Below are 20,376 nucleotides of genomic sequence, written 5' to 3' on the forward strand. Positions count from 1 at the left end.
TGCAGCCTAGTATCAGCAAAGGATTTGAGTGAATCTTATTTCGCACAAAACTGTCAATTCAAGGCATAGTCCATTGTTCAGTTGCGAATGAGTGAAACTCTTATTCTAGATGGATGTTCAACTTAACAGTCTCCATCGGAACACTGGTATATCAAAGGATTGTGATTCTGATACTTCATCATTACAAACCCTAGAGTTTGGTGGGGATTGTTGGATCTTTTATGGGCTTGGCCCATTTATTGAATAAACTCTATGGTGTGTAATGGTGGAGAATACCAATAGTACCACATTGAAAGTCCAAGGGTCTTTTGCCTTGACTTATATGGTGGGATTTATTCCACTTAACTTGAGAAGTCAAGAAATGGATAAGGGCGTGCCACACGCGCGCGCGCGCGCCGCCGCCGTCGCCGGCCGGGCCGGGCGTGGCGTGGCGTGGCAGGCAGGCAGGCAGGCAGGCGAGCGAGCGTGGTGTGGTTGTGTTAATTTTTAGCACTCACTAACCGTGTACTTCAGCCGAGTGACCCTGTCTCTTCGTCTGCCGAGTGACCCTGTCTCTTCGTCAGCCAGCCGAGTGACCCTTCTCTTTCAGCTGGCCGATTCATGGCATGACTCGGCGAGTGCTGGCCGACTCATGGCATGACTCGGCGAGAGCTGGCCGACTCTTGGCGTGACTCGGCGACCTTTCTCCTTCAACCTCCCTCTGCGAGAGGTTAAATAGAGGAGCACACCTGTCACTCGGTACACGCGAGAAAACACTTTCAGTCTCACAGTCCAGCCGCCAAGTGAGGGTATTTCCATCTCGTGACTCTGCGGGCACAGAGAAGCGAGAGGGCAGGTGCCTCCGAAGCCGGTGCCGTTCGAGACCTTGCACGGGGGATCGATAATTAGGTTTTTGGGGAGCGTCCACGCGACTGCCCAACGTCCGTCGTTGTCTTCTTCACTAGTTCCTGGCGTCTTCATTTTGTACCGGATGGCAAGAGAAGTTGGACAAGGTTCAGGATCATCGGAGCGCATGGGAGGGTATGATCAATTCAGTTCGTTACTGTTTTACATTCTGCATATTATATATGTCGTGCGTAGCTCTATTCTGTCATATTATAATATGTTATATCTATCTGTTTTAATTTTACAGTCATTCTGTTTATATTACTATCTGTTTACTTTCAGTTGTTCTGTAATAATTCATGAAACATGCTTATATACTTATTATATTTATATGCTTTATGTTCTCTTGATCCATATTGGTATGGATCAATTTAAGATCACGATCTCTATGGTTAATTATTCATACGTCATCATTATAATGTTAATTTATGGAATTAAAATGATATGAAAAATGCCTATAATTCTAACATAATCTACAGTGCTTTTCCGTGCTGTACTGTTATATGCTTCCTCAACTATAGAGGACATGGTTTAAGACTTTAGGTTAGGTATAATGCTTGTGGAGGCATTGGATAATATGTCAGATAATGATGTCTTGTTTAAGACAGTAACTCCTGGCATAGCAGCGGAAAACTCCACCAATTGATGTCTAGATATAGGTTTGTCACTTTGATAAATAACTGGTAGCCACCAGTTCTCAGAAACTCAGAATTTTATCACGTCAATTGTTACTGTTAGTGTTGCACATTGGTTTGCTATGGGAGTATAATTATCATTTACTAGATTTATTATCTTGGAAATAACATTCTAGAATGAGTTACTAGTATTTATTTATTTGGTTATTTCATAAATAGCGATTATAGTATTCGGTTTATTTTCATATGTGCGAATCGGTCTCCAGCTGAGTTGGTTAGATGGCTCTAGTAGAATCCTCGGATCCTGGGTCGATTCCGTGTAGGACCAAATTTTAGATTGGAATTAAAAAGTTCCCCTCGTTTGTGCCACACCAAACTGGTGCCGCTGTATATGGGTAGGGCAGGAGTTCCAAGGTTTTCTCGGCCTTCTTCTTAGCAAAATGCCTGGGAGGCTGTATTACCCCTCGCATATCTAGTTTTTTTTTCATATGTAACATGTAGCAGCACTCACTCAGTTTACAGATCAGCAAAAACTGTCTTGTACTATATGTTTAGCTAAGAATTGTTTGTTAGTATACTTTGGCTGTATAGTTTTACTGTATAGGTTATATGATACAGTGTCTTTTCGTAATACTGAAGGTTTATTTTCTTTCCTCTTATATTTTCTTATTCAGGGACATATTGAATAAACTTAAAAACACCTTTCTCTAATTGCTGTTTGATATCTTTGATACTGCTTTTGTGCGTGCCATTTTTTTCTTGATACTGCTTTTGTGCGTGCCATTTTTTTTTCTATTGGCAGACTACTCGAGACATCATTAGGCAACACATAGCAATGACATTTCTCCATCTTCGAAGTGAAATATCAGGTCCCCCCCTCCCACCATACTTCTGTGTACCTTATTCTGCATTTTTTCTCCAGAACTGACTACATCCGGGGCTTGAAGTTCAGATGTGACTTACCAGTAACTAATTTTTGGTTTAGCTTGTAATGCTACAAGTATACAAGGAAAAAAATCACATCTGTTGTACATGGGTGAGCAGATGCACTGGTTAGGACACATTCAACATCAAATGAGAAGCTAGAAGAGTCACAGCTGCAAACTGCTATGGGGGCAAGCAAAATCAAAGTATCCCAAGGATGCATAGATCTCCTGCAGGTACATTCTTGGAAGCTTCAGGGCTTTTGAATAAACATCTGTTTTCTCATGTTGTCAAGCAACACTATGTTACATGCAATCAAATTTCATAACTTTATCGTGCTCTGTTTTAATGTTCTAATTCTGGCCATGCTGCTTCCAGAGTTTCTTGTAAAGTTGAGAGATTTGGTCATTGATTGGGTACAAGAAGGTTTTCAAGATTTTTTCCAGAAACTTGATGGGCATTTTCATGTGCTTTCTGGGAGAAGCAAAAAAAATCCCCAGGAGTCAACTACTCTGGATTCTGTGCAAATTGATAAGGTTCCAACAATCTTGGTACTTATGCTTGCACAACTTAGTGTCTACATTGAACATACAACAGTTCCTAAAGTTACAGAGGTATGTTGTGTCATTGCCAATCACTTGTCCACTGTCCAATGTGAAACTTCATAATGAAACAATTATGGCTTTTGTTACCTCTTTTAGGAGCTAGCTTCTTCTTTTTTCGGAGGTGGTGCTCGTAGCTACGAATATGGACCACCTTTTGTACCTGGAGAGATATGTCGGCTATATCGTTCATCAGGAGAGAAATTCTTGCACCATGTAGGAAGTATTCTTTATCTTCTGTTTTTTTTCATTCTGTTTTTTTTTCATTGTTACTGGCCTTTATGTAGAGGTTTTATCTCACTGTCCCGTATGATGGTTTATTTTCTTTGCTTCTCATCAACTGCTATGTGTGGAATTAAATAACCACATGAAGATAGAAAAGAAGGCTTGCAGAGTAGTATTTTCTTTTGTACTTTTGGATCTTCTTTTTACAAAAAGTTGGGTGCACTCTTGTAATAGGCAAACAGTGCTATGTGTGCACTGTTTAGTCTTTCAGTTTTTGAGAATCATAAATTTATTGCATTGTGGATAACTGGATACATTTAACTTGGTAAGCAATGTTAGTACATGCATGCATGGTACCTTGTGTCATGAAAACATAGTATCTATAGTACCATACCATTACTTTCTCTAGAATTTTGTTACCAAAACCACAACCAATTTCAGTCTCTAAGCAGCCAAGTCTCAGTTTGCATGTGAAGTGAATCTTCTGTGCCATGGCAGCATAATCAGAAACTCCACTGCTTGTAACCTGAAATAGTTTAATATTTTTCTGCTTTGTACATTTTTTAAAGTTGATCTGACAGTGTCAATAACTGAATATTGTGTTCCTTGGAGCAGTACATAAATATGAAGACTCAGAAGATCTCCAAACTTCTTAATAAGCGATTTACAACACCGGTTTGGATTAAGGTTAGCCTTTGTATTCAACAGGATATTTGTAACCAGTGATTTCGCTTTTTCAGGTTTTGTTGCTCAAATTTGCATTTCCTTTTTCTTTGTATGTTCAACTAAAACAGCACAAGGAACCGAGGGAAGTGAACATGTTTGTTGATCTACTACTTCTTGAGGTTTGTTCAGTTCCTTTTTTATTGCATTATGTCTACTTCTAATGCTACTATGGATACAAATTCATAATTGAGCATGCAGTTCCATGCCATTTTAGGTATTGGAGTCTACTTTCAGAAACATGAGTTCTTTTAGGCTATCTCCAGCAGATCGTGCATATGATCGACAACATTGTTTACAGAGTGCAGTTTGAAATAGGAGGTGGATAGGGGATAGGATGGGACTAATATAGGAGAGCTGCTGGAGACAGCCTTAGTGGAAATTCTGGTTCTAATAAAGTTCTCTCTGAGTAAACAGTTGCCATTTTTATTTTAGATCAATGGTGTGGTATCTGAAGTCAAGCAGATCTTACCTGGTCTAGTTCGGCAGCATCGGCATTCTGATAGCACTGGTAGCACAACTTCCTCCAGAAGCAATCCAATGCGAGAAGAAATGTTGAACCGATCAAACACACATCAAGCTAGAAGTCAGTTTTTAGAAAACCACCTGGCAAAGTTGTTTGAGCAGAAAATGGAAATATTCACCAAAGTTGAATACACACAGGTACCCGCAGATTCCCTCGTCCTTTTAGAAGTAAAAAGTTGTTATCAGTTTTTGGTTTTGATAACAGAATCATGAGATCCGGCTTTAGCATGATAATGCGTACAACCAATACAAGTCGACTATTACAATCGAGAACAGTTGCATGAATAGTGATACTAACTCAAAGGAATAAAATTACAAGACTATGACTAACACTAGCCATACTCAATTCTTGCATTTGAACGACATCCATGGTTTGCGAAGACTTCCATCGCCACCACTTCCAAATCTTGCGAAGCATCGAGGAATTGTTGTTGCGATTTCTCCTTTTGTAGCAGTCTCCAGAATCTTAACCAGTGAGTACATCTGAAAATAACCTGCACAATTGATGAAATTGGTTTATGATTAAAAGCCACCCCATTTTGACTGAGCCAAATAGCCCAAAATAAAGCTGCTATTCCAGAGAGTAATTTTTTTTGTAACCTGGACCCCTATTAGTTCCCCAAGACCCGATAATATGATTAATGCTAACGGGCATTTCTATTTTTAAGTCAAAGTAAATTATTCTCCATATTTGGTTTCATTAATCTTTTAGTTTGTTAAATATTTGGACTAGGGACATAATACTGCATCAGGAATCACAATGGTATCTTGTATTTATGTGGGTTATAATAGAAGTTCAAATGTTTGAATACATGTTCCGATTGTTTTAAGTGAAAACAGTAATTCATAATGCGTTGATAGTTTTGCTGTTGGCTGTTGCCAGAATTTTGTCAAGTGCAATGCATACTTGCTCATGAATTAGTTATTTCCAACAGCTGAGAGGAATATTTGTGTTTACTTGTGCCCTTGTAACAAGTTGAATATAACGAACTTTTTTTTGAACGAAAACGGCAGGAGCTCTGCCCATCATTTAAGGGGAAAGAGTTTAGAGAGTACAAACAACGGTCTGAGACAGTAGCGAAGCTAGCAAATAATTTATCGGGGTCATCAGTATTATCTACTGGATCTTTACTATAGAACTTTTGTTATTAACACCGTTTTTCTATTATATATTCAAAAAATTACCGGGGTCAGCTGACCCCAAAATAAGGGCTGGCTCCGCCCCTGGTCTGAGACCGGACAAGTCACACCCAAGCACACTCAAAGGGAGGCTAAGCCCCACACCCTAAATCCTCCAGGCTAGCAGGAAACAGCAATATGAAAATTACATGGGAAGCAAAGCCCGCCTAAATTGTGAAACATCTTCTTTAATTCTTAAGGCGACTTGGACCGGGGGAAGGGCGACGCTTTCGAAAATCCGTCTTACCGTCCCCAATTGTGACAGTAGTGGAGGCGCTAAAGAGCAATCTGTCAACCCGGTTACAAGGCGCTTCGAAACCTTTCCAAGGGTGATCGTCTCTCGTCCATTCCTTCCAAAGCCAGCGAAGGCGAAGGGCGCGTCCGAACTTGTCAAGGTTGAGAACCCCCAAGCCGCCGAGGGCTTTGGGCTTGCAAACTAGTGGCCATGCGACGAGGCAGTGACCACCATTTGACTCGGCCTTCCCTTTCCAAAGAAAGGAGCGCCGGATCCTGTCAATGCGTTTGCGTGCCCAAACCGCGAGGGAAAAAACCGATAAGTGGTAGGTGGGCATGGAGGACAGAACAGAAGATACGAGCGTGAGCCGGCCAGCTCGGTTTAGAAGATTTCCTTTCCATCCTGCCAGACGGTTGCCAATTTTTTCAATGAGTGGTTGGATGTGGATTTTCCGAAGTGGTCGGGTATAGAGTTGGAGACCTAGGTAACGACAGGGGAAAATCCCCCGAGTCCCGTGGAATGGCTGGAGCACATGATCAAGGTCGATGTCTTCACACCGGATCGGGTGGATGGAGCTCTTTTCAAGGTTAGTAACCAAACCCGAGGTGCATCCAAAGGCGTGTAGGATGTCTCTGACCGCCACAATTTCATCCCTAGAGGGGTTGATGAAGATAGCAGCATCATCAGCATAAAGAGACGTCCTAAGATTGGCTGTGTTTAGCAGAAGGGGGGATATAACGAACTTATAGTCATGCTATAATGTTATCCATGAGAATTGCTAAAGGACCACCTGGGATTATTGTAGATTTTTATTACCTGGTCATTTTGTGCATCATGTAGTATTTATGATCTCTGCCTTTATTTCCTTTTTTACTTGATGTTGATGACTAAATTGAAGTTTCATTTAATTTTGCTTAGGTTGCAGGAAAATACCGCACCATGTTGTGAGATTTACTGATCCTAGCAAATTTTTTCTGTCAACGTTTAAAGTAATATTTTAACAACTTGTAATTAACATTGCAATCATATGAGTTTGTCCCAGTTGGAATGACAAGGTAATTTTTTTAAGTCTGTTCTTCTATAGTTCTCCGGCTTAACCATCTGAACCCTACCAATATGCTTGAATGCTCATCTAGTTTATATCCCAAGCTTCTCAAAATAAATAAAGAAGCATAAAAATGCAGAAGGCATAAAAACCTGCTGATTTACCCTAGTATCAGAATCAGTCGCCTCCAGTTTTGGCCTTTTGGGTTACTGCAAATCCCACAGATTCTTGTAAAATCCACATCAATGCGAACTGCATCTTTTAGTTTTTAGAATGCATTGTCTGAATGTGGTCATAGAACAGCTTATCTATTTATTTTTCTATTACTTATTAGGGCAGATATGCTATAGTTCAAGTATACTTTTCTTCCATCTACAGGAATATCATTTAGCTGTTTTTGACTGGAATTCCTTGTGTTCTGGGTAAATTTCAGGAATCTGTTATTTCAACTGTCCTCAAGCTCTGCCTGAAAAGCCTGCAAGAATTTGTCCGTCTTCAGACTTTCAACAGAAGTGGGTTTCAGCAGATTCAGCTGGATATGGAATTTCTCAAGACCTCTCTTAAGGCCCGTTTGTTTCGTTGAAATTAAATTCTATTTTAATAATTATAATTTACACAAAACTAATTAAGTTTATATATTTATATATGTAATATATTTGTATATTATCCTAAATCATATGAAAAAGATAGTTATATACTACATTTATGTTATAGCGGCGCAAGTAGAAGAGTGTACTATAAGTTGTACATCGGAAAAATAACATTTAAATCTATAGAATCAATTTTCATATCTCACCCCATGAATTTGAGATATACTTATATGATAATTTTGGAAAGTGGTGGAATGTCACATTCTAAAAAAAGTAGCATATTACATTAGTAAGATTCCAATTCCTCAAAATGAAAAGAAACAAACGGGGCCTTAAGGAATTTGTGGATGATGAAGCAGCCATTAGCTTTTTACTCAAAGAGGTCATATACTTTTTCCTGAAAAACGCAGGAGAACCTCTTTCTTAAAGAAGACCGAAAAAATACAAGGCACTCTTTACGGAGGCCAGAAACATGTATACAAAAAAGGATCCGTAAAAACGGAAACCACCACTACAAACTCCATAGACAGCAGCCCTCAAGATTCAGGTGAAGGAGCTGCCAGATAGGATAGCCCTTTGGCCCCTGCAATTTCCCACATTCTCCTCTCTTCATCAGCGAGTCTTAGGCAAGCTGGGTGTTCCGTTATCAAAAACACATCAATTACGGTGTTTCCAAATCATCCAGGCCTGGCACTGTACATTTTGACTTGCCACCGATTGATTTTGCCCGAGACCAGTCAAAACTGCACTTATATGTAATTTATTGTGCTTACCTGTAACTCACATCTTCATATCTCTGCAGATGAACAATGCAGCCCATGAGAGATGCCTTGACCCACTCCCTCTTGAGTCCCCCATATTGGATAAGCTGATAAATGCAAAACTAGCAAAAATTAAAGAGGAAAATCCAAATCTTTCGGTAACTATGCACAGATTGGTACCATTTACTAGAATTCAGTTCTGTCCATTTGAGTCGACTGTCAGAGTTATGTGCAGCTTTATAGAGTTTAGGACACATAACATGTTGCTGACCGCATGTAAATTTGGAGACTGGAGTCAGACTCAGAATTGAATAACACTCCCAAAATGTATAATAGTATACTTAATTTGAGGCGGTTGAGCTCAGCTCGGCATCCCCTTGCTTGTTGTTGAGCTCTAAAAAGAGCGGTGCGGACGGTCCGGCCCCGAGGCCGGACGGTCCGCGGTCTGGACAGTCCGCGGTGGTAACGCGGACGGTCCGCGCGTGCGCAGAATCAGTTAGGGTTCCTAGTTTCTCGCGGGATTTGTTACCTAAAACCACGGGATTAACTCAGAAATCAGTTTGAAGCGGATCCAGACCTCCCCCTTTATATAGATGAAGGGCTACGGCCGATTCAACCCCCAACAATCGAACCAATACCACTTCTATCTCGCATTTATTTCCAGCACAATTAGGAGTAGTTCTAGTCTAGTTCTAGTTTAGCCCTAGTTTAGTATTCCAATCCCCAAATTCTCTGCCTCTCCTCGACTCTACGTCGATTAGAGGAGTCTAGGTCGGTCTGCCCGAGCCTAGACAACTCCTAGGATCTCTGCTCCCCGACGGGGTCCCTCCCGGGAGCGAGATCCAGGCGCCGCCGGCGATCTTCCGCCGCCCCTGCGCACGCGCGGACCGTTCGGCCCTAGGGCGCGGACCGTCCGGCCGTCAGGCAGGGGATCCTAGCTCCTGCACCAGGTCGCGGACCGTCCGGCCCTGTGTCGCGGACCGTCCGCGTCTGACCAGGGAGCACCGCCGCCTCGCGCCAGGTCGCGGACCGTCCGGCTCTGTGCCGCGGACCGTCCGCGCCTGACCAGAGAGCACCGCCGCTGGTTCTTTTGAGTGATTGGCGCCTCCAAAAAGGTGTCAACATACTTTTTGATTATGCCCCCCTGCCTTTTGGTGAAGGTTGACGAACCAAAAGCATATGAACTACACCTGATGTAGGTCACCGGCTTTTCGATATGGAGATTATTCAATAAAGCACCAATATAAAGGCCGTTTCGGGTTATATCTTTCTCGGCCATGACCATTTGATCAATGGATCAAAAGGAATAGAATGGAGGTGCCCCCCAGTCTGGATAGACGAAGGGACTATACATGTACCATGGATTCATCATCGTGCCATTCCATGTTTGAACAGGATAATATACCGACGATGAGTAAATAGGTGGAAAGTACCCTGGTCTCATAGAATGAATAGGCGATGCTTGTTGTGTCGCCTTTCGGGTCGTTTTGTTTGACCGTTTTGTTTTAGCAGGTGACCGGGGTTTCTTTGTTGACCGATCATGTGGAACAGTCTTTTTGCTAGTATTTTTGGAGAGCAACTGATCAAAAGTAGGATCGACTTTGATCAGCCGATTATATGTGCTTTGACCTTGCGTCTTTTTCCTTGCTTTGTGTAGAGGTTGACGCCTTTGGTCATAGGTGGACTGTCCGGCTGAGTTAGCCGGACCGTTTGTCTGAGCACCGGATTGTCCGCACATAGGTGCCGGACCATCTACGATGTTGGGGCTAGGCTGATGTGTTTGGTTCATTAACTGTGCCTGCCCCCCGGCGTCTTCGAACCTTTTAGCCTTCTCGTACGAAGCCTTTCGAGCAATCTCCTTTTGTGATATATCTGACATGCGAGGATTGCTGATGACGATGCCCTTGCCTTTGCCTTTATCGGCCATTTCGGGCCGAACCAAGACCTTTTTGCATGTGAGTTCTATTGTATTAACAGGAAAGGGTTGTGTGTCTACTTGCATCTCCTGAAAAGCCAATCAACCCTCATTTATGGCCGATTGTATCTGTCGACGAAAAACATTACAATCATTGGTGGCATGAGAAAAGGAATTATGCCACTTACAATAAGCACGCCTCTTTAATTCATCAGGAGGAGGAATAGTATGAGTTAATTTAATGTTGTTGTTTTTCAGTAACTCGTCAAATATTTTATCGCATTTGGCAACATTAAAAGTAAACTTAACTTCTTCTTGTCGATTCTTTCGAATCGACTGTAAAGCAGAACACGCTGAAGGTTTAGCCTGTCCTGGCCAAACCAGTTCGGCGGTGTATACATCCGTGGATTCATCGTCCGAATTATCGTATCCCACTAGATGCATCTTATGGCTAGCCGATTTTGATGTTTCCTTACTTCGGCTTTCACATGTCATAGCCCGCTGGTGTAAGTGCACTAGCGAAAAGAATTGGGTGCCATCTAATTTTTCTTTTAAGTAGGGTCGCAACCCATTGAAAGCTAGCCCTGTCAGTTGTTTTTCTGCGACATGAATCTGAAAGCATCGGTTTCTAGTGTCCCGGAATCTCCGGATATAGTCATTAACCGATTCTTCAGGCCCCTGTCGGACTGAAGCTAAGTCAGCCAATTCTAACTCATGTTCTCCTGAGAAGAAGTGTTCATGAAATTTCTGCTCTAATTCTTCCCAAGAGTTAATAGAGTTTGGTGGCAAAGCTGCGTACCATGCAAATGCAGTATCAGTAAGGGACAACGAGAATAAACGAACGCGGTAGGCTTCCCCATCAGCCAATTCTCCCAAGTGTGCTATGAATTGGCTTATATGTTCGTGTGTGCTTTTCCCACCTTCACCAGAAAACTTAGAGAAGTCTGGTATTCTAGTTCCCTGTGGATATGGCACGGTGTCGAATCGGTGGCTATAAGGCTTCCGATACGATTGCCCTGTACCTGACACACTAACACCGAGTTTGTCCCTGAACACCCCCAGCTACTTCGTCTCTGATCCTCTCTGCCATGTCTGGCGACCATCCATTGAGTTTGTGGGTGGAAATCTCAGGTTGCCTGACATCACTCTGTCGACTTTCCTCCCAGGGATGTTTGAGGTGTGTGTTAGGTGTCCTATTAATGTCACCAGCTCCTGCCCTATACCTCTCAGGCTCTCTTGTAGTCGAACAATATTCAGCCCTATGTCCATGAGGTGTATGGTATGATTATAATGTGTTGCTGGTGGGGCACCATAATGTTGCTGCGATGAATGTGGAAACTGTGCATATTGCGCAGTTCTCGGCTCTGCGTACGCATATCCGGATGGTCCGGCGTAAGAGGCCGGATGGTCCGCGACCTGGTCAAACGGTCCGAAGGTATATCCGGAATGCCCAGCCGTATAAGGTGTTACGTGGGTAGTCTCGTACCCAGACCGTCTGTCGTAAAGAACTGGACGGTCCGCGATCAGTCCGAATGGTCCAGGGTTGTACCCGGACGGATCGGTCATATATGGCGCGACTTGGGCAGTCTGCACGTGGACTCGTGTAGAGTCGGATGGTCCGGCGTAATACGTCGGCCGGTTCATGCCATATCCAGACGGTCCGACGTAAGATGGCGGACGGTCCGCAACATATCCGGACGGTCCGGCGTGATGCGTCGGACGGTCCGTGATGGGGCCGAATTGTTCGGGGTTGTACCCTGATGGTCCGGCCATGTACGGTGCGACCTGAGTGTTTTGTGTGCGGGTCTGCATCGGGTCGGACGGTCCGGCGAAACACGCCGGACGGTCCGCGGTATAACCGGACTGTCTAAGATGATGCTCGGACGGTCCGGTCGCGTCCAGTACCTGCCGCGTGCCTAGTGGTTGTGACTGTGATGGTGACACGAAAGCGTGCATCGACATACCATATGATGGCTGGGTCAAGGGTGACCCATTTATAGCCGATGTGTTTGACGCGGGTGGTTCTGTATTAGACTCTCGCGATGGAAAGCTAGGAGCAGCTGATTTCTCGTGTGCACGTAAATGCATTTTAATAGATTCATCTACATATTGCTTTAACTGATCTCCTCGTTGATCCATGAAAGTCGTAAGAGATAGATCTGGAGTACTTACAGCGGGACCCTGAAGTGGAGGTAGGAGAGATTCCATATCGATCTCCCCTTGACGGACGATCTTCTGGTGGCGATCCACCGTGAAGTGTGACAAGTACTTGTCCGCCGCCTCCTTGCGCCGTTCGGAGAGTTTATGCAGCAGTTCCGCCTCTTCCTTGTCGCGTTGTTCGTTCCATTGCCGCATCACCTCCTTCTCATCGCGCATTACGAGGTCTTCAAAGGGCCTTTGGTCATCAGCCGGGAGCGCCTCCATGGCCGGCTTGATGATGTTGGTGGTGGAGATCTTGGTGTGATCCTTAGAACCAGCCATCTATGGGCCGATTTTTAGCAGGTCTAGACACCTAATCCCCAGCGGAGTCGCCAAAAAGTATGTTGACACCTTTTTGGAGGCGCCAATCACTCAAAAGAACCAGCGGCGGTGCTCTCTGGTCAGGCGCGGACGGTCCGCGGCACAGAGCCGGACGGTCCGCGACCTGGCGTGAGGCGGCGGTGCTCCCTGGTCAGACGCGGACGGTCCGCGGCACAGGGCCGGACGGTCCGCGACCTGGTGCAGGAGCTAGGATCCCCTGCCTGACGGCCGGACGGTCCGCGCGTGCGCAGGGGCGGCGGAAGATCGCTGGCGGCGCCTGGATCTCGCTCCCGGGAGGACCTGAAAGGGAAATGTGCCTTTGGGCCATTTCTAAGTATTTTGGTGATTGAGTGCAAACACAAGTGCTTAAATGTGAAAATGTGCCCGTGGTTGAACAAAGTGCAAATCAAAATTAAAGGTATGTTTCTAAGCCTTAGTACATTGGTTTTGTGTACTAATACCTTGTCTAAGTGTTAGAAACAGGAAGAAGAATAAAAGAAAAGAAGTGGAGAGTGGCTGTGTACAGCCAAAGGCTGTTTCGGGCTGGGGCACCGGACTGTCCGGTGTGCACCGGACAGTGTCCGGTGCGCCAGACCAGCGCGGAGCAAACCAGCCGCTCTCGGGTTTTTCTCCGGCGACTTCGGCTAAAATTCACCGGACTGTCCGGTGTGCACCGGACTGTCCGGTGAGCCAACGGTCGGCTGGGCCAACGGTCGGCCGCGCGATTGGCGCGCGACACGTGGCCGAGCCAACGGTCGGAAAGGTACACCGGACTGTCCGGTGTGCACCGGACATGTCCGGTGCGCCAACTGTGCGCAGATCTGCATCAGAAAGCAACGGTCGGATGAGCTTTTTATGGAAACAAATCGGGCACCGGACAGTGTCCGGTGTGCACCGGACTGTCCGGTGCGCCACGAGACTGAAGGCAAAGATGGCCTTCCAGATTTGTTCCCAACGGCTCCTAGCTGCCTTGGGGCTATAAAAGGGACCCCTTGGCGCATGGAGGAGTACCCCAAAGCATTCCTACAACACTTCTAAGCACCAAGACGTCAATCTCACGCGTTCGTTTCATTGTGATAGCATATAGAGCTCTTGTGGAGTTTTTGAGTTGTGTTGCGAGCTCTTTGTGCGACTTGTGTGCGTGTTGTTGCTCTGATCTTTTGAAGTCTTGTGTGCGTTGCTCATTCCCTCCTTACTCCGTGATTCTTTGTGAACATCAAAGTGTAAGGGCGAGAGGCTCCAAGTTGTGGAGATTCCTCGCAAACGGGATAAGAAAAGAAAAGCATAACACTGTGGTATTCAAGTTGATCATTGGATCACTTGAGAGGAGTTGAGTGCAACTCTCGTCCGTTGGGACGCCACAACGTGGAGTAGGCAAGTTTTTGTACTTGGCCGAACCACGGGATAAACCACTGCGTCTTCTCTGTGTTTGATCTTCTGTGGTTATCGTATTGTGCAAGGCCTTCACTCTAGCCACTTGGCATTAACTGTGCTAACTCTTAATCAAGTTTTGTGGCTATAAGTTTAAGTTTTACAGGATCACCTATTCACCCCCCCCTCTAGGTGCTCTCAATTGGTATCGGAGCCGTTCTCTTCAAGAAAGGGACTAACCGCCCGAAGAGATGGATCCTAAGGGGAAGGGAATTGTGATCAACGACAAGGAGAAGGAGTCCTTCGTCAATGAGCCAAGGGATGACAAGTCCAACAACTCGGGCTCGGGCCACAAGCGAAAAGATGGGAAGAAGAAGAAGACAAGACGCATCAAGGAGATCGTCTACTACGACAGCGATGAGTCCTCTTCTTCCCAAAAGGACGACGACAACGACTACAGGAAGACGGTCAATTCGAACTTCTCATTTGATTATTCGCGTATTCCACATAGTTCGAATTCGCATTTGCTTTCCATTCCTCTTGGCAAACCTCCACACTTTGATGGGGAGGACTACGGATTTTGGAGTCACAAAATGCGTAGTCACTTATTCTCTCTCCATCCAAGCATATGGGAGATAGTAGAGAATGGAATGAAATTTGATAGCTCGGATAGCCCTATGCTTATAAATGAACAAATTCATAGAAATGCACAAGCTACTACTGTTCTCTTAGCATCTTTGTGCAGGGAAGAGTACAATAAGGTGAGCGGCTTGGACAATGCCAAGCAGATATGGGACACCCTCAAGATCTCTCACGAGGGGAACGACATCACCATGCTCACCAAGATGGAGTTGGTGGAGGGCGAGCTTGGACGATTCGCCATGATAAGGGGAGAAGAGCCAACTCAAACTTACAACCGGCTCAAGACCCTTATCAACAAAATAAGGAGCTACGGAAGCACGCGTTGGACGGATCACGACGTCGTCCGCCTAATGCTCAGGTCCTTTACCGTTCTTGATCCTCATCTCGTGAACAATATTCGTGAGAATCCCAGGTACACGATGATGACGCCCGAGGAAGTACTTGGAAAATTCGTGAGCGGGCGGATGATGATCAAGGAGGCAAGATACGTCGACGACGCGTTGAACGGTCCACTCCACGAGCCTCAACCCATTGCTCTAAAGGCAACAAGGAACAAGGAGTCGCTACCTAGCAAGGTGGCGCAAGTTGAGGCGGCCGGGCTCAATGATGAAGAGATGGCTCTCATCATCAAGAGATTCAAGACGGTGCTGAAGGGTCACAAGGGGCAGCCAAGCAAGAACAAGACAAAGGGGAAACGCTCATGCTTCAAGTGCGGTAAGATTGGTCATTTTATCGCTAACTGCCCCGATAACGATAGTGACCAGGAACAGGGAAACAAGAGGGAAAAGAAGAAGAATTACAAGAAGGCCAAGGGCGAGGCGCATCTAGGCAAGGAGTGGGATTCGGATTGCTCCTCCTCCGACTCCGACAATGAGGGACTCGCCGCCACTGCCTTCAACAAATCGGCCCTCTTCCCCAACGAGCATCACACTTGCCTCATGGCAAGGGAAAAGAAGGTAATCACTCGTAATACTAATACTTATGATTCTTCTAGTGATGATGAATCTAGTGAGGATGAAATTGATTACTCTAGTTTATTCAAGGGATTGGACAGAACTAAGATAGCTAAGATTAATGAGTTGATTGATGCCTTAAATGAAAAGGATAGAATCTTAGAGAAACAGGAAGACCTTTTATATGAAGAACATGATAAATTTGTTAGTACACAAAATTCACTTGCTCTAGAAGTTAAAAGAAATGGAATACTTTCTTGTGAACTTTCTACTTGTAATGAAACCATTTCTTATTTAAAAGGTGAAATTAATGTTTTAACTGCTAAACTAGAAGTAGCAAGTAACTCTTGTGTTGAAAATATTACAATTTGCACTAGGTGTAAGGATTTTGATGTTAATGCTTGTAGTGAACACTTAGTTTCAATTTCAAAACTAAATGATGAAGTGGCTAGTCTTAATGCTTAACTTAAGACTAGCAAAAGTGATTTTGAAAAACTAAAATTTGCTAGGGATGCCTACACGGTTGGTAGACACCCCTCAATTAAGGATGGGCTTGGCTTCAAGAGGGAAGCCAAGAACTTAACAAGCCATAAGGCTCCCATTCCCGCCAAGGAGAAAGGGAAGGCCCCTATGGCTAGTAGTGCAAAAAGGAACCATGCCTTTATGTATCATGATAGGAGACATGCTAGAAATGCTTGTAATGATTTTGATTCATATGTTTATGATTCTCATGCCATGTTTGCTCCTAGTTCTTCATATGTGTATGATAGAAATGTTACTAGGAGAAATGTTGTTCCTAAAAAGAATGTTATTCATGCTCCTAGGAAAGTAGCAAATGAACCTTCTACCATTTATTATACTTGCAATGCTCCCTTTGCTATTTGTAGAAAGGACAAGAAGGTAATTGCTAGGAAGTTAGGGGCAAGATGCAAGGGAGATAAAACTTGCATTTGGGTCCCTAAGAATATATGTGCTAACCTTGTAGGACCCAACATGAGTTGGGTACCTAAGACCCAAGCCTAAATTTGCCTTGCAGGTTTATGCATCCGGGGGTTCAAGCTGGATTATCGACAGCGGATGCACAAACCATATGACGGGGGAGAAGAAGATGTTCACCTCCTACGTCAAGAATAAAGATTCCCAAGATTCAATTATATTCGGTGATGGGAATCAAGGCAAGGTAAAAGGTTTAGGTAAAATTGCAATTTCAAATGAGCACTCTATTTCTAATGTGTTTTTAGTAGAGTCTCTTGGATATAACTTGCTATCTGTTAGTCAATTATGCAATATGGGGTATAACTGTCTATTCACAAATATAGATGTGTCTGTCTTTAGAAGGTGTGATGGTTCACTAGCATTTAAGGGTGTATTAGACGGCAAACTTTACTTAGTTGATTTTGCAAAAGAGGAGGCCGGTCTAGATGCATGCTTAATTGCTAAGACTAGCATGGGCTGGCTGTGGCATCGCCGCTTAGCACATGTGGGGATGAAGAACCTTCACAAGCTTCTAAAGGGAGAACATGTAATAGGTCTAACTAATGTTCAATTCGAAAAAGATAGACCTTGTGCAGCTTGTCAAGCAGGGAAACAAGTGGGAGGCTCTCATCACACCAAAAATGTGATGACGACATCAAGACCCTTGGAGATGCTGCATATGGACCTCTTCGGACCCGTCGCCTATCTGAGCATAGGAGGAAGTAAGTATGGTCTAGTTATTGTAGATGATTTTTCCCGCTTCACTTGGGTGTTCTTTTTGCAGGAAAAATCCGAAACCCAAGGGACCCTCAAACGCTTCCTCAGGAGAGCTCAAAATGAGTTTGAGCTCAAAGTGAAGAAGATAAGGAGCGACAACGGGTCCGAGTTCAAGAACCTTCAAGTGGAGGAGTTCCTTGAAGAGGAAGGGATCAAGCACGAGTTCTCCGCTCCCTACACACCACAGCAAAATGGTGTGGTAGAGAGGAAGAACAGGACGCTCATCGACATGGCGAGGACGATGCTAGGAGAGTTCAAGACCCCTGAGTGCTTTTGGACGGAAGCCGTGAACACGGCTTGCCACGCCATCAACAGGGTCTACCTTCATCGCATCCTCAAGAATACGTCGTATGAGCTACTAACCGGTAACAAACCCAATGTATCGTACTTTCGTGTATTTGGGAGTAAGTGCTACATTCTAGTAAAGAAGGGTAGAAATTCTAAGTTTGCTCCCAAAGCTGTAGAAGGGTTTTTATTAGGTTATGACTCAAATACAAAGGCGTATAGAGTCTTCAACAAATCATCGGGTTTGGTTGAAGTCTCTGGCGACGTTGTATTTGATGAGACTAATGGCTCTCCAAGAGAGCAAGTGGTTGATTGTGATGATGTAGATGAAGAAGACATTCCAACGGCCGCAATACGCACCATGGCAATTGGAGAAGTGCGGCCACAGGAACAAGATGAACGAGAACAACCTTCTCCCTCAACTATGGTGCATCCCCCAACTCAAGACGATGAACAGGTTCATCAACAGGAGGTGTGTGATCAAGGGGGAGCACAAGATGATCATGTGTTGGAGGAAGAAGCGCAACCGGCACCTCCAACCCAAGTTCGTGCGATGATTCAAAGAGATCATCCCGTCGACCAAATTTTGGGTGACATCAGCAAGGGAGTAACTACTCGATCTCGATTAGTTAATTTTTGTGAGCATTACTCCTTTGTCTCTTCTATTGAGCCTTTCAGGGTAGAAGAGGCCTTGCTAGATCCGGACTGGGTGTTGGCCATGCAAGAGGAGCTCAACAACTTCAAGAGGAATGAAGTTTGGACACTGGTGCCTCGTCCCAAGCAGAATGTTGTGGGAACCAAGTGGGTGTTCCGCAACAAACAGGACGAGCGCGGGGTGGTAACGAGAAACAAGGCTCGACTTGTGGCAAAAGGTTATGCCCAAGTCGCAGGTTTGGATTTCGAGGAGACTTTTGCTCCTGTGGCTAGGCTAGAATCAATTCGTATCTTGCTAGCATATGCCGCTCACCATTCTTTCAGGTTGTACCAAATGGATGTGAAGAGCGCTTTCCTCAACGGGCCTATAAAGGAGGAGGTGTACGTAGAGCAACCCCCTGGCTTCGAGGATGAACGGTACCCCGACCACGTGTGTAAGCTCTCTAAGGCGCTCTATGGACTTAAGCAAGCCCCAAGAGCATGGTATGAATGCCTTAGAGATTTCTTAATTGCTAATGCGTTCAAGGTTGGGAAAGCCGATCCAACTCTTTTCACTAAGACATGTGATGGTGATTTGTTTGTGTGCCAAATTTATGTCGATGACATAATATTTGGTTCTACTAATCAAAAGTCTTGTGAAGAGTTTAGCAGGGTGATGACGCAGAAATTCGAGATGTCGATGATGGGCGAGTTGAACTACTTCCTTGGGTTCCAAGTGAAGCAACTCAAGGACGGCACTTTCATCTCCCAAACGAAGTATACGCAAGATCTGCTAAAGCGGTTTGGGATGAAGGACGCCAAGCCCGCAAAGACTCCGATGGGAACCGACGGACACACCGACCTCAACAAAGGAGGTAAGTCCGTTGATCAAAAAGCATACCGGTCAATGATAGGGTCTTTACTTTATTTATGTGCTAGTAGACCGGATATTATGCTTAGCGTATGCATGTGTGCTAGATTTCAATCCGATCCTAAGGAGTGTCACTTAGTGGCGGTGAAGCGGATTCTTAGATATTTGGTTGCTACGCCTTGCTTCGGGCTCTGGTATCCAAAGGGGTCTACCTTTGACTTGGTTGGATACTCAGACTCCGACTATGCTGGATGTAAGGTCGATAGGAAGAGTACATCGGGGACGTGCCAATTCTTAGGAAGGTCCCTGGTGTCGTGGAACTCTAAGAAACAAACTTCTGTTGCCCTATCCACCGCTGAGGCCGAGTATGTTGCCGCAGGACAGTGTTGCGCGCAACTACTTTGGATGAGGCAAACCCTCAGGGACTTTGGCTACAATCTGAGCAAAGTCCCACTCCTATGTGATAATGAGAGTGCTATCCGTATGGCGGAAAATCCTGTTGAGCACAGCCGCACAAAGCACATAGACATCCGGCATCACTTTTTGAGAGACCACCAGCAAAAGGGAGATATCGAAGTGTTTCATGTTAGCACCGAGAACCAGCTAGCCGATATCTTTACCAAGCCTCTAGATGAGAAGACCTTTTGCAGGCTGCGTAGTGAGCTAAATGTCTTAGATTCGCGGAACTTGGATTGAATTATAGCATACATGTGTTTATGACTTTTGATCATGTTCATTCTGCATTTTGTTGCTTATTGTGGTGCTCAAGTTGTACACACACTCCCTGGACCTCACAAGTCCGTTGCAAAGTGATGCACATGTTTAGGGGGAGTTGTGTTACAACTTGACCCTTTGAGACTAACCATATGCTTGAGTTTGCTTGATTTAGTCTCGAAGGAGAATTGAAAGGGAAAAGGGTGGACTTGGATCATGAAAGACTTCCACTGCACTCCGATGAGAGGGTAACTTATTCCAAGTTCATCTCATGAACTCCTATTGCCATTTGCTCTTAATTGAAGATTTTGGTGAGGCAATGGGGTTATAGGGCCAAAGTTGATCCCGTTTTGGTGCTTGATGCCAAAGGGGGAGAAAATAAAGGCCAAAG

General features: G+C 44.7%; 1 pseudogene; it reads left to right on the forward strand.

The window, feature by feature from the left end:
• Positions 1–20,376, forward strand: part of LOC103645599 (vacuolar protein sorting-associated protein 51 homolog) — a 41,633-nt pseudogene that overhangs the window by 18,857 nt on the left and 2,400 nt on the right.

The sequence above is a fragment of the Zea mays genome, chromosome 1, assembly GCF_902167145.1.
Source record: "Zea mays cultivar B73 chromosome 1, Zm-B73-REFERENCE-NAM-5.0, whole genome shotgun sequence".
Lineage (NCBI taxonomy): Eukaryota > Viridiplantae > Streptophyta > Magnoliopsida > Poales > Poaceae > Zea > Zea mays.